Source organism: Rattus norvegicus, chromosome 20 (assembly GCF_021556685.1).
Source record: "Rattus norvegicus strain SHRSP/BbbUtx chromosome 20, alternate assembly SHRSP_T2T, whole genome shotgun sequence".
Taxonomy (NCBI): domain Eukaryota; kingdom Metazoa; phylum Chordata; class Mammalia; order Rodentia; family Muridae; genus Rattus; species Rattus norvegicus.
The window spans coordinates 7,849,904-7,864,301 of NC_141553.1; the positions used below are offsets into that span (position 1 = coordinate 7,849,904).

A 14,398-nucleotide genomic window follows, 5' to 3' on the forward strand; every position below is an offset into this window, starting at 1 on the left:
GGAACTTAAAGCCTCTCTTTGACTCCCAGAGAACTGAGCCCAGTGCCCTTGATTGGAAAGTTTTAACCTCTTGAAAAGCGATGAATGACTCCCTACAAGGAAGTCCTCCCGGAACAAGGGAAGAGAGCTCCTTCTGTTAGTCATGCCTTGAGCGGTCTGTGCTAAGTGCTCTGATTCTTCCTTTTTGAAATGGAAAGACCCGTACCGTAGGATTCGGTTTTCTTCAAGCCTGAGAACCCAGAATTTATTTCCTTCAGGATCTGAAAGAGACTTGACTGTGTCACCTTCAAAGCCAGGTTTTCTTTAGTCCAAAAATCAGAAACAAAAATGCAGCTGGGGGCTGGAGAGATGGCTCAGCGGTTAAGAGCACCCGGCTGCTCTTCCAGAGGTCCTGAGTTCAATTCCCAGCAACCACATAGTGGCTCACAACCATCTGTAAAGAGATATGATGCCCTCCTCTGGTGTGTCTGAAGACAGCTACAGTGTACTTATATATAATAAATGAATAAAAAAAAATGCGGCTGAAGAAGTGGCTGGGCAGCTCTTCCAGAGGACCCAAGTCCGAGTCCCAGTCTTGCTGGAACTGGAGTTAAGGATGGTTGTGAGCCACTGCTGCAGTTCTAATTGTTTTCACTATGTGTGTTGTCTGGGTAGAAGTCTGTGTGTACACAAACATTCAGTGCCAGCAGAGGCCAAGACCCTCTTAAACAGGAGTTACAGAGTTATTAGTTGCCTTGTAGAGGACTAGGGAGTAGACCAGGATCCTCTGTACAGCTGAGCAATCTCTCTAACCCCCCACTTTGATTTTTTTTTAAATTGCGTTGTAATTATTGAATTAATTATCCTATTTTTTATTTATATGAGTACACAATTGCTGTCAGACACAGCAGAAGAGGGCATCGGATCCCATTACAGATGGTTGCGAGCCACCATGTGGTTGCTGGGATTTGAACTCAGGACCTCGGGAAGAGCAGTCAGTGCTCTTAACCGCTGAGTCATCTCTCCAGCCCCGAATTAATTATCTTGCTAATGCTTTTTTTTCTTTTGCCTCTTAATTGTTTTTTATTTTGAGACAATCTTAGGTAGCTCAGGCTGACACAACATGTAGTGCTGAAGATAAACCTTGAACTCTCGAAACCCTCCTGCCTTAGCCTCCGAAGTCCTGAGATTACTGGTGTGGGTACCATGGTGTCTATCATTTGCAAAGTGAATTCCCAAGCAGGGAGTGGTGGCCTGTGCTGTCCTTCCCACCACTCTTCACACCCCAGCATAGGCACTCACTCCCCAGACCCATGGGACTTCGTTGTCTTGGCTAACCTTTTTCTTCTCCATCTTCCCCCTAGTTCCTAACTTCATAGCCTTCTTCCTCTTCATCCTTAAATGCTGTCCTAAGTCATTCTTTGTCCTACAGCAATCACCTGCTTCCTCATCAGGCTGACCTGGGATTGCTTAGCCGACTGAAGCTCACAAGGACAGGTACCATAGCCCCTGGCACTGGTGCCCTACCCACAGTGCCAACTCTCATCAGCTGATTCTAATACTCGTTCCATAACAGATCTGGAATGGAGCCTGGTGTGCGATGGCCTGGTACCTCTCAGACTCTGGCGTGCATACAAATAGTTCTCTATCACTGTTTCAAAGGAGCTGGAGAGGGGCTGGAAAGATGGCTCAGCGGTTAAGAGCACTGCCTGCTCTTCCAGAGGTCCTGAGTTCAATTCCCAGCAACCAGCAACCACGTGGTGGCTCACAACCATCCGTATTGAGATCCGATGCCCTCTTCTGGCCTGCAGGCGTACATGCAGGCAGAAAGCTGTATGATGTATACATACTAAAGAAAGAAAGAAAGAGAAAGGAAGAAAGAAAGGGACTGGAGAGAAGGCTTGAAGGTTAGGGACACACAGTGAGTGCTCTTACAGAAGACTCTGGTCCACAGAAGACCTGATGTAGAGGTTTCTTTCCGGCTACTTTACCGGGTTCTTATGTATCTACCGCTCTTCTAACCCCACCCCCAAAACTAGTTAAGAGAGAAAAAAAGTTAGAGGGGAAGGGGGACATAGATCTCCTTAGACTGCTCCCTGCTGATTAGAGTGCATTGAGTTCCTTGGGGCCAGTGAAGTCTTAGTTGTCAGAAAAGCGATAGGAGGAGGGGAAGGGAGGAAGGGGAGCAGAAAGAGGAGGGTTGGGAGGAGGGACCACCCGCAGGGGATCAGCAGCCACTCCAGGGCTCTCTCAGGGATCTCTCATTTACACGAGAGCCCCCAGGATTCCAAATGTAAAGGATCCGCAGCTGATAAAAATCACGCCCCTCCTAGAGCACGAGACAACCACGGTCTGCTGCGGACAGACCGAAGCAGCCCCATATCCCACATCTGGGATTAAAACAAAGACATTCACATAACATCATTAGGTTTTCGAAGACACCAAGACACTTACTCCAATCCGATGTTGTCCTCTGTCCTCGGGCCCCCTCTGACCTCACACATGCAGTGCACAAGCAAAACACCCGCACACATAAATTAAAAATAAGCGGGGTTGGGGATTTAGCTCAGTGGTAGAGTGCTTGCCTAGGAAGCGCAAGGCCCTGGGTTCGGTCTCCAGCTCCGAAAAAAAGAACCAAAAAAATAAATAAATAAGCAGGGATTGCGGGTGGGGGGTGTGTGACAAACAGGGCTGGGTAGGGGGCTCAGTGTTTAACAGCTGCATGTGGCTTTGTGCAGGTTCCCAGCATCCATACTGGAGATCTCATAACTGCCTGGAGCCTCCACAGGCACCTACACTCACATGCACATACCCTAATCCACCCACGCACGCACGCACGGTGCATGCACAAATTAAAGGTATTTTTATTTTCTTTTTTTCTTTTTTTTTTTTTTTCCGGAGCTGGGGACCGAACCCAGGGCCTTGTGCTTGCTAGGCAAGTGCTCTACCACTGAGCCAAATCCTCAACCCCATATTTTTATTTTCTGAAAACGGAGGTAGATTCTGGGAATTGGGTATGAATTCTGGACAAACATGGGTTTTATTACCAACACCAACAGGGAACATAGATTCTAGGTCACAGGTAAGGTAGAACCCAGGTCCTGCTGAGAGAAGTATCACCCAGCAGCACGAAGGGCCAACAGCCTTAATTCTATGCCAAGACCACAGTTAGGGAGAGGCATATGTGAGTATGATGTATGTGCATGGGCACATGTGTGTGCACATGTGTGTGCACGTGTGTTTGGTATGTGCCACATGTTTAGAGCCTAGCAGAGAACATTACATCTGCTGGGCAGCAGTGTAGGCATCTGTGAGCAACCAGATGCGAGTACTCCAGTCCTCTGGACTCTGGCAGGACTCACTATGCACATCAGGCTAACACAGGCTTGCCTCCAGAGATCTGAGGTTCTTTTGGTTTTTTTTTTTTTTTTTGGTTCTTTTTTTTTATTCGGAGCTGGGGACCGAACCCAGGGCCTTGCGCTTCCTAGGCAAGCGCTCTACCACTGAGCTAAATCCCCAACCCCGGTTCTTTTGTTTTTGTTTTTTTATAGATTTTATTTATATGAGTACACTATGGCTGTCTTCAGATACACCAGAAGAGGGCATGAGGGCATCCGATCTCATTATGAGCCACCACGTGGTTGCTAGGAATTGAACTCAGGACCTCTAGGAAGAGCATCCAGTGTTCTTAACCACTAAGCCATCTCTCCAGCTAAAGGCAGGAATCACCTTCCCTTGCCTGCCTGCCTGCCTGCTTTCTCTCTTTTCTTTGTTTCTTTCTCTCTTTTCTTTGTTTCTTTCTCTCTTTCTTTTTCTCTTTTTCTTTCTCTCACCTTCTTTCTCTTTTTCTTTCTCTTTCTTTCTCTTTTTCCCCTTTTCTTTCTCTCATTTTCTTTTTCCTTTTCTTTCTCTTTCTTTCTCTTTCTTTTTCTTTCTCTCACCTTCTTTCTCTTTTTCTTTCTCTTTCTTTCTATCTCTCTTTTTCCCCTTTTCTTCCTCTCATTTTCTTTTTCCTTTTTTTTCTTTCTTTCTCAATCTCTTTTTTATGTGTGTTTCTCTGTGTAGCGCTGGCTATCCTGAACCCACTCTGTAGACCATGCCGTCCTGGAACTCTGAGATCTACCTGCCTTTGCCTCGAGAACACTTCAATCAAAGGTGTGCACCACCATGTTCCCAGCAGCCTGTTCAGTCTGTTGTAAAGCCTCAACTCTGCTTTCCATAGGCTTGTCCTGAAATTCTCTTCAACATCAAAGCCATGAATCCAGGACTTCCCTAAACTGAGGTCCCTAAAAGATTAAGCGCAGGGGTCTGGGGGGAGGAGATTAAGAGAATGTAACTAGACATGGTGGCTTATGGCTATGACCCCAGAACTGAGAGGCAAACAGATCTCTGAGTTACTTTGAGGCCAGCCTGGCCATGTCACTGGTAGTTGAGGTCAGAGTTGGGGGCTTCCAAAATCTTGGTCCATTACTCTGATTTACTAGAGTAGCAGGAAAGGAACCCTTAAAGCAAAGGACAGAACAGGTCCTACAGCACTCCAGGGATCAGAGCCACAGTTACTGTCTGGGACTCTTTTTCTATGAGGAAGGAGTGTTGACTATAGGTGCAATGAGGGTGGTTCTCTGTTCTGACTGACAGATTAGCTCGTAATCATTTTTCTCTGTAGCACAAGCCCCTTCCCATAATGCATCAGTCTCAGATCCTATGCTCCCTTAGTTGTGTATAGGCACTGGATGATAAGTAGGGGCCTCTCCCTATAAGTTCACTTGATGGGATGACTTTGTCTTACTAGGCATGAATCCAAAACCAGTCTGGACTGGATTACACACACACACACACACACACACTCTGTACCAGGATGTATTGGGAATACATTTGAATAGAAACTGAATTTCATGGTCATTAAAGGGAGGGAAACCTTATCCCACTGTTCAGAGATGGGTGTACTATTGCCTAATGCACGTGGGGAGAGTTGGGAGAAGGGTGTGTGTGTGTGTGTGTGTGTGTGTGTGTGTGTGTGTGTGTCAGATACACAGGTGAAGCTCAGTGTGTTGTTCGAAGAGTGGTATGCATAGCCCAAACCACAAAGAGTGACAAGATACTAAACCATTCCCTATGCTTGTCTGTCAAAGCCTACCTAGTGAGTTCCAGGTCAGCCAGAGCCATATCTCAAAATGAAGAGAGAACTGGAGAGATGGCTCAGTACTGGGTTCAGTTCCCAGCACCCACATGGAGACTCACAACCATCTGTACCTTTAATTCCAGGAGATTCTGGCTTCTGACTTTACTTTTACTTTTTTTTTTTTTTTTTTTTTTTTTTTTCTGGAGCTGGGGACCGAACCCAGGGGCCTTGTGCTTGCTAGGCAAGTGCTCTACCACTGAGCTAAATCCCCAACCCTGGCTTCTGACTTTAAAGGACAATCCACACTTGTGGTGTACAGACACGCACACGCACGCACGCACGCACGCACGCACGCACGCACGCACGCACGCACGCACGCACGCACGCACGCAAACACTTCACTTTGAGACCCTCTCAGGAAGACAAGGGAGCCACTGAGACTTCCACATGGAGGGGCGGAGACTTTCACCTGGAAGGGTGGAGGGCTGTGTGACTCAGGAGGCTCTCCATTTCCTTAGGGGGCCTTTTAAATCCTCCCAGATTTTCAGAGCCTGGAGACTGTGTTAACTGCCAATGGATAAAGGATCCATACATTCCCTACAAATGGAAATGTCTGACTCCGTGTATTCCAGGTCTCTCGGTGAAACAAAGCGGTGGGCAGAGTAAAATCACATGAGCTTTGCCGGCACAGGGCTTCTCAGAACCTTTAATGGCCCCAGGACGGTCCATCAGGGTCCCATACTGAATAGGATTTTCCAAAACTCATTTGAGATGACACTTCTGTAAAAGTGGGAGCTGGAGAGGTGGCTCAACAGTCACTGCTCTTCCAGAGGACCTGAGTTCAAATCCCAGCAACCACATGGTGGCTCACACCCATCTGTAATGGGATCTGATGCCCTCTTCTGGTGTGTCTGAAGACAGTTACGATATATATATAAAACATCTTTTTTTTTTTTTCTTTTTTTCGGAGCTGGGGACCGAACCCAGGGCCTTGAGCTTCGCTAGGCAAGCGCTCTATCGCTGAGCTAAATCCCCAACCCCTATATAACATCTTTTAAACAAACATTTCCCACCATGCAGTGGTGGCACACTTTTAATCCCAACACTTGAGAGGCAGAGGCAGGGGAGAATCTCTGAGTTCAAAGCCAGCCTGGTCTACATAGTGAGTTCCAGGACAACTAAGGCTGCACAGAGAAATTCTGTCTTGAAAAAACAGACAAAAACCAATTTCCCTAAATGTGTGCTCTAGCAACCATGGCCACGGTCACAGTCAGGATGTGGGTTTGGGAGACAAACCAGGGTCAAAAAGATTACCTGCTTGACTTTGATGAGCCGCAAGTGGACCTCATACTGAAAATGGAACAAAGCATCATGGGTAAGTAGAAAGTTCTAGGCCTCCCTCCCCGGAAGTTGGCAGCCAGCACCTGCCTTTCTAAGAGTTCTCGTAGTTGGAAAGTTCATCCAGTTGGCTATGGGACTGACGACATGATCAGGAGAGAAGGGAACCCTGGGATATTCATTAAATGAAACTCTGTCCTGAACAGATAGAATAAGGAATTGAAAGCCTATGCTAAAAAAAAAAAAAAAAAAGGAAAGTTTGTAGCCCTCTGGGCCATCAGCCTATGGGAAAGAAAAACCTCTTTACCATCAGGGACTTTAAAAACCTCCTTCTTGGGGTAGGAGGGATGACCATCAGATCCGAGCTCCCACGGCTCTGTTCCATTTCCAGCACCCACCAGGCAGCTCACAACCATCTGCAGCTTTGGTTTCAAGGGATCCAGCGCCATCTTCTGGCCTCTTCAGGAACTGCACACATGGTACATACATTCAAACACCCTTCAGACACATTAAAAACAAAAAATAAATTAATTAAATAGAGCAAAAACGGGGTTGGGGATTTAGCTCAGTGGTAGAACGCTTGCCTAGCAAGCTCAAGGCCTGGGTTCGGTCCCCAGCTCCGAAAAAAAGAAAAGAAAAGAAAAAAAATAGAGCAAAAACTACTGGCTTGAACCAGAGTGTCCTACCGATTCTCTTTGCCTTTTTTTTTTTTGGGGGGGGGGGTTGGATATTAGTAACTCGAATTTGTTCCTGCAGACTGAAGGGTCTGGTTTTTTTTTCTTTTTTTGATTTATTTATTTCATTTATATCAGTCCACTATGGCTGTCCTCAGACACACCAGAAGAGGGCATCTGATCCCATTATAGATGGTTGTGAGGCACCACGTGGGTACTGGGATTTGAACTCAGGGCCTGAAGAAGAGCAGTCAGTGTTCTTAACCGCTGAGCCATCTCTCCAGTCCCTGAAGGTCTGTTTCTTACAAGATAAAAGGAGAAAAAGCCTGACTGTCCATCACCAGGATTTGGAAAAAAAATACCCACCTTCTGTTTGTGTATATCTTCATTTCAATGGGGACTCACTATGTATGTAGCACTAGCTGGCCCAGAATTCACAGAGTGTGCCTGCTGCCGCTGCCTCCCAAGGGCTGCATTAGGGTGAGTCACCCCATCCATTTTCAGCTGTGCTGGGGATTGAACACAGGACTCTGTGTGTGCTAGAGGAACACTCCACCAACTAAACTCTATCCTCACCCCCGTGTTTTCTTTCTTTTTTTTTTTTTTTTTTTTTGTTCTTTTTTTTGGAGCTGGGGACCGAACCCAGGGCCTTGTACTTGCTAGGCAAGCGCTCTACTACTGAGCTAAATCCCCAACCCCAGCTATGTGCTTCTAACCACTAAGCCTCTCTCCTACCCAGCCCTGGGTTTCTATTGTCTCTAAACTCGTGGCCCAATGCTCTCTTCCTTGAAACGTTTGTGAGTCATAGAGACGGTCTGTGTGCTCTCTCTCTTTCTCTGCTCACCTGTTTCTGTCTCTCTGCAGTGCTGGCCTTGGACACAGGTTGTAGCTGCATGGTCCATCCCAGGCAAGGGCTCTACTCATGAACCCCAGGCTAGCCCCCATCTCTCCTTCTAAAGCTTTTGTTTTAAGAAACTAATTGATGATTATAAAATGTTCAGAGTAAAGTCCACATTCCTACATCTTCTGTTTTGTTTTGTTTATTTGTTTTGAGACAACGTCTCATGTAGCTCAGGCTGGCCTTGAGGTTGGCTTTGAACCCCTGATCATCCCTGCCTCCATTTCCCAGGTGCTGGGATTCTAAGCATGCGCCGCTGCACGCAGGTTCATCCCTCACTTTCCTCCCCTTCCACGCGTGTGTGTGTGTGTGTGTGTGCATATGTGTGTGCATGTGTGCGTGTGTGTGTGTGTGTGTGTGTGAGCAATTGGATTAATACCTTTTGTGCATCCTTATGCAAATGGGAGCAAAACTGGATGCAGAGACTTATATCCTCTTATTTTCATCTGTATCCATGCGCGCCTACCTGAGTTTATGTGTATCATGTTCACATGTTCATGCAGGTGCCTGTGGAGGCCAGAAAGTGTTGGGTCCCCTGGAACTAGAGTTCCAATGAGGGCAGTTGTTAACCATCTCATGTCGGGGCTGGGAATTCACCTAGAGCCCTCATCAAGAACACTAGGCACTCTTAACCCCTAAGCCATCTCTCCAGCCCCTGTTATCCCTTAAAAAAAAAAAAAAAATAGCATTCTCTCTTTCCTTAGGCAGGGTCCAGTTTTGTTTCCTGGTTTATGAAGGAGATGGTGGTGCCTCATCCTCCAAGGTCCTTTCTCCGAGTCTGAGGTGTGTGTTTGTGTGTGTGTGTGTGTGTGTGTGTGTGTGGTTCCCCCTCCCCCCACCCCTAAGCAGCTCTGCCTCTCTAGACTACCTTTGTGGTTTTGTTTTGTAACCCCACACTTGCTTGGCTGGTTTTGTCAGGGACAGACCTAAGCGTTCAGGGTGTGGTTCACAGATGTGGCTCTTTCGAGATTTAAGAAAATCCAGTACACAAATGTCAACGTTTCCAAAGCAAATCAGGGAGTGGCTGCTCGCATTACAAACCAACCTCTCAGGATGATTCATTTAAAGGCTTCTAACCACGCATTCACACACGAGCGCGCACACACACAGGTCTTTTCGGTTTGTTTTTTAAATCACTCTGCAGCCCTCGTTGGCTTGGAACTGATGGGAGATGCTTTGCCTCTGAGGGGCTTTATTCATTAATTAAGTAGTACTTAATTGTGGTACAAACTCAAACAGTAAGCAAAGCAGGCCCTCCACCTTGGCAAACAGGCTGGGTGACTAACTGCAACTCCAGCTCAGAAGATGATTGGGTGTTCAAGGTCATCCTTGGATAGTTCAAAGTCATCCTCGGATAGTTCAAGGCCATACTGGGCTCCATGGGAGGCTATGCCCCCCACCCCGCCCCCCCAAAAAAGTTGGCAAGGTGGCTCAGCCTCTAAAGGTACCCACAGCTAAGCCTGAAGACCTGAATTCAATCCCTAGGACCCTCTTCTGGTGTGTCTGAGGACAGCTACAGTGTACCTATATACATAAAATAAATAAATTTAAAAAAAAAAAAAACTTTAAAAAATACGTTTTGGGGGGCTGGGGCATCCCTCCTGGAGATGGGGGGGGCAGGAGGAGGAGGTATGGGATGTGGAACAGAGGGTGGATTGGGAGGGAAATAAAATAATAAAAAAAAATTAAATAAATAAAAAATAAATAAAAATGCATATTTTATATATTAAAATTATATATTATTAATATAGTAATGTTATTAGTGTAAGTTGTTTTTATGTATGGGAGAGTTGGTGGAGTACAGGCTGCTCTTCCAGACAGTACACTCTCCCCTCCCCCTCCCCCTTTGTTTTGGGGATGAGGCTGTATTTCAGCCTGGTCTGGACCTCATTACGTAGGTAGCCAAGGCTGACCTCACTCTTGGAAATTTTGCTTCAGCCTCCCCAGTGGGGTCTGAGAGTGACCATGCCTGGCTTTTTCTGGTTAACTTTTAAGGTGGTGTTTTCAAAAGGAGATTATAGTAGAGCGCGTTTGCATATGCAAAGAACATGGACAGATGCCCAAGAGACGGGGAATAGAAGACACTCACGCACCAGAGGAAGGGAGGCTCAGTGGCTGGGGACCACTGTGGGTATTTTTTTTTTCTTTTCTTTTTTTCGGAGCTGGGGACCGAACCCAGGGCCTTGCGCTTCCTAGGCAAGCGCTCTACCACTGAGCTAAATCCCCAGCCCCTACGGTGGGTATTTTTAACCTTTAGTTTTTACTTTATGTATACGAACATTTTGCCTGAGTGTGTGTCTCCGTACCACACGCACTGCATGCGGTGCACTCAGAGATCAGAAGACGGCACCAGTCACACACACACACACACACACACACACACACACACACACACACACACAATTTATTTTTATTTGTTTCAGAAAGATGGCTCAGGGGTTAAGAGCACTGACTGCTCTTCCAGAGGTCCTGAGTTCAATTCCCAGCAACCACATGGTGGCTCACAACCATCTGTCATGGGATCTGATGCCCTCTTCTGGTGAGAGAGCGACAGTGTACTCACATAACAACGACAAAAGCAAAACAAAGAAAGGTTCTTACAGAGAGTCCAGGCTCTCTCTGTCCCTCCCTCCCTCCCTCCCTCCCTGCCCCTCCCCCCTCTCCACCTGATCCACACGGGTCCTCCTGGTACCCGGCTCTGATTTTTACACTTTATACCTTTTTTGGTTCTGGCGGGCCTTTCTCAACCACCCCAGCTCCCCTGCACCCTACACAAACAGCGATCCAGAGGAAATCGGAGCCAGAGAGCCTCCGCTCACCGGCTGCCATCAGCTTGCAGATGCCCGCATCCACCTAACTCTTTGCTCCTCCCACCGAGGCCACCCCGGGTTTTGGTTTCTTGTCTCCTGGCTCTTCCGAGTCTCCGCGGTCCCTGGATTTCCCGACCTCACTTCCTCTTCTTTTGGTCAATATTTATAAGCCTTCAGGGGCTCCAGTCTTTTTTTTTTTTTTTTTTTTTTTTTTTTTTGGTTCTTTTTTTCGGAGCTGGGGACCGAACCCAGGGCCTTGTGCTTCCTAGGCAAGCGCTCTACCGCTGAGCTAAATCCCCAACCCCAACCCCAACACCCCCCCCCCATCCCATCCCCGTTCACCATCTTTAAGCCTCTTTTTTTCTTCTTAGTTTCTTGAGACAAGATCTCTGGCTGGCCCAGAACTCAGTATGTACATCAGGCTGGCCATAAATCACAGATCTACCTGCCTCTGCCTCCTAAGTGCTGGGATCAAAGGTGTGTGCACCACCACAGCTGGTTTTTAATCCCTTTCCTAATGTCCCAGTCTCCAACTGTTCTGACAAAGTCAGAATCAAAACCCTAATGGAATCCTCTTACATTTGCTTGCCCTAAGTGAGTGTGCATGGTTCTCAAAGGCTCAGCTGGTAATTGCTAACCCAGGGACTGGATTTTCTTTCCACTGGAAAAACAAACAAACAAACACCTAGTTACCTCTAATTTACCCTTCTCCACCCAGCAGATCAGTCTGCACAGGCCTCAGGTGGAGTAGCAATGATCACAGATTGCAGTCAGACGCACTGGGGTCAATCTAGACGCCCAGGCTACTCCCTGGGTTGTACTGAATGCCCTGGGACCTCTGTGGTGGCAAGACAGGGGAGATGGCTTTCTGCTCCTCTGCTCTGTAGTGTACTGAGATCTCCAGAGAGAGAGAGAGAGAGAGGAGAGAGAGAGAAGAGGAGAGGAGAGAGAGGAGAGAGAGAAGAGGAGAAGAGAGAGAGGAGAGAGAGAGAGAAGAGAGAGAGAGAGGAGAGAGAGAGGGAGAGAGAGGAGAGAGAGGAGAGAGGAGAGAGAGGAGAGAGAGGAGAGAGGAGGAGAGGAGAGAGAGGAGAGAGAGAGAGACCCAGAATGTTCCCTTCCCTTCTGCTGGTTTTTTTTTTTTTTTTTTTTTTGGTTTTTTTTTTTTTTTTCTAGCTGTCTTTCCAGACATTGCCAAATTTGGTCTTTGGAAATGCTGAGAGCAGCAATAATGTGGCTATCGATGGCTAAAGCCCTGGGTCTGAAGCCACACACACACCAGGGCCACCAAAAATAGGCAGCAGTTTCCAGAGTGTCCAGCCCCCTCTACTGGAGATTGAACCTAGGGACTTACTTGTACATGACAGGCAATCACTCTACCATTGATTTGTTTCCCTGACCTTGATTTGAAGATATTTACTGATGGGAGTAGGGGAGATGGCTTGCCATTTAAGAGCATGCACTGTTGCTCTTTCAGAGAACCCATGTTCAAATCCCAGCACCCACGGCAGGTGGCTCCCAATTGCCAGTAACTCCTGCTCCTGGATCCCTGTACTCACGTGCACACCCCTACACACAGATACACACGAATTAAAATAATAAAATTAAGCCTTAAAAAGGAACTCATTTATGGATGTGTGTGCACATACCCGTGTGTGTATTTGTGTTTGCGTGTCTTAACAGAGACAGGGGGATGACATAAAGAGAATACAGTCCTGGAGCCAAAGCCATTAGGTAAATTCCAGTAGGGCCACTCCAGGTCTTTGCCCCGTTGGCTCTGAGTTCAAGGTCAGCTCGGGTTACAGGAGACCCTGTCTCAAACGAACAAAAGTTCCAGAATAGCAGAGCAACCTGACACTGGGAAGCTAGGGAAATGTGGGTTTGAAGACAACAGAAAAATCTAAAACTACCTGTTACCCACAGGAGGCAAATAGGTGTGATAGGAAAAAAAAAAAAAAAAAAAAAAAAAAAAGACAGACGCAGAAGGGGTCCTGTGTTCTTTTGAGTCTCACAAGGAGGAATTTCTGAGTGAAACATGGAAATTCTGGAGCCATGGAAGACGCTAGCATGTGAGTCATGTGTAATATTAAGAAAAATAAGATGCACACTACTGCCTGGATTCGGCTCGCAGCCCAGTGGATAGCCGCCCACAGGGCCCCTTTAACTATCTAATTAGCCTAATTACCCCTACCATCTTTTGACCTTTCTTGTCCCTCTGATTCTCACTTATTATTTCTTACATAAATAACACAGTACGGTGTTCCGGTGTTTCCCAAACACAAGCCCACGGATAACTGGGAGGGGAGAAGCCACAGTCCGGAACGGTAGTGAATCAAGGTGTTTCCTGCCTCACTTTAATCCCAGAACAGGGGGGCAGGAGCAGGTGAAACTCTGTGAGTCCCTGGCCAGCCAGAGATAACCCAGTGGGACACCTTCTCTAAACAAACAAGAAAGGAAGGAAGGAAGGAAAGAAGGAAGAGGGACGGAGGGAGGGAGGGAGGGAGGAAGGAAGAGGGGGAAAAGGGAGGGAGAGAGAGGGGAGGAGAGAGGAACTTCCTTATTGGGTGGATGTAGTGACCCAGGCCTGAAGCCCAGCACTCAAAAGGTTGTCGTCAGCTCCCTAGTGAGTGTGAGGCAATAATTAGAACCCTGCTTTTTTGTTTGTTTGTTTGTTTTGTTGTTGTTGTTTGTTGCTTTTGTTTTTGTTTTTTGTTTAAAAAAACGCTACCTCACTTCTCAGAATCCCCGTCTCCCGGAAGACCCTGGGGAGGGTGCGGAAGAGGAAGGAGGTTAATGTGCCTCGGGGCTGAAGCTGCAGCTGCTGCTGCCTCCCAGTGGCCCGCGTTTTGACGGTGCGCTCTCCGGAGAGAGAGGTTCAGGGAAACCAAGATAATGAGACTCTAGGGGGAGCCGAGCTGCCGAGTGAAGTCATAAACAACCTGAGAACAAAACCCTTCTTCGTTTTCCGCTTTTGTTTTGTGTTTGTTTTGTTATTTCTGAGACAGGGTCTCTCTACATAGCTCTGGCTGTCCTGGAACTCACTATGTAGACCACGCTGGCCTTGAACTCACAGAGATCCCCCTGCCTCTGCCTCCTCTGCCTCTGAGCCCTGGGATTGAAGGAGTCCCCCGCCCTCCTCTAGCCCTCATGTCTTTAAGTTTCTGCCTCTCTTTTTATTTTATTTTATTTATTTATTTATTTATTTTGGTTCTTTTTTTCGGAGCTGGGGACCGAACCCAGGGCCTTCTGCCTCTCTTTTTAAAATTCAGGCCTCACGGGGCTGGGGATTTAGCTCAGTGGTAGAGCGCTTACCTAGGAAGCGCAAGGCCCTGGGTTCGGTCCCCAGCTCCGAAAAAAAAAGAACCAAAAAAAAAAAAAAAAAAAAAATTCAGGCCTCACTATAGCTCTGGTTGGCCTGGAATTCTCTATGTAAACCAGGCTGGCCTTTTTTTTTTTTTGGAGCTGGGCAGGCTGGCCTTGAAGACAGATCCACTTGCTTTCACCCCTCGCTGCGTTGGGATTACAGGCGTGTGCCACCACAGCCAGCTTTCAATTAATCTTCCACCCACCATTAAAACAC

The 14,398-nt window shown here is 47.2% G+C and overlaps 1 protein-coding gene across 2 annotated transcripts in view; it reads right to left on the minus strand.

Moving 5' to 3' along the window:
• The window catches only part of Stk38 (serine/threonine kinase 38), a 56,891-nt gene that overhangs the window by 34,098 nt on the left and 8,395 nt on the right, over nt 1-14,398 (minus strand). The gene's annotated exons all lie outside the window — the stretch shown is intronic.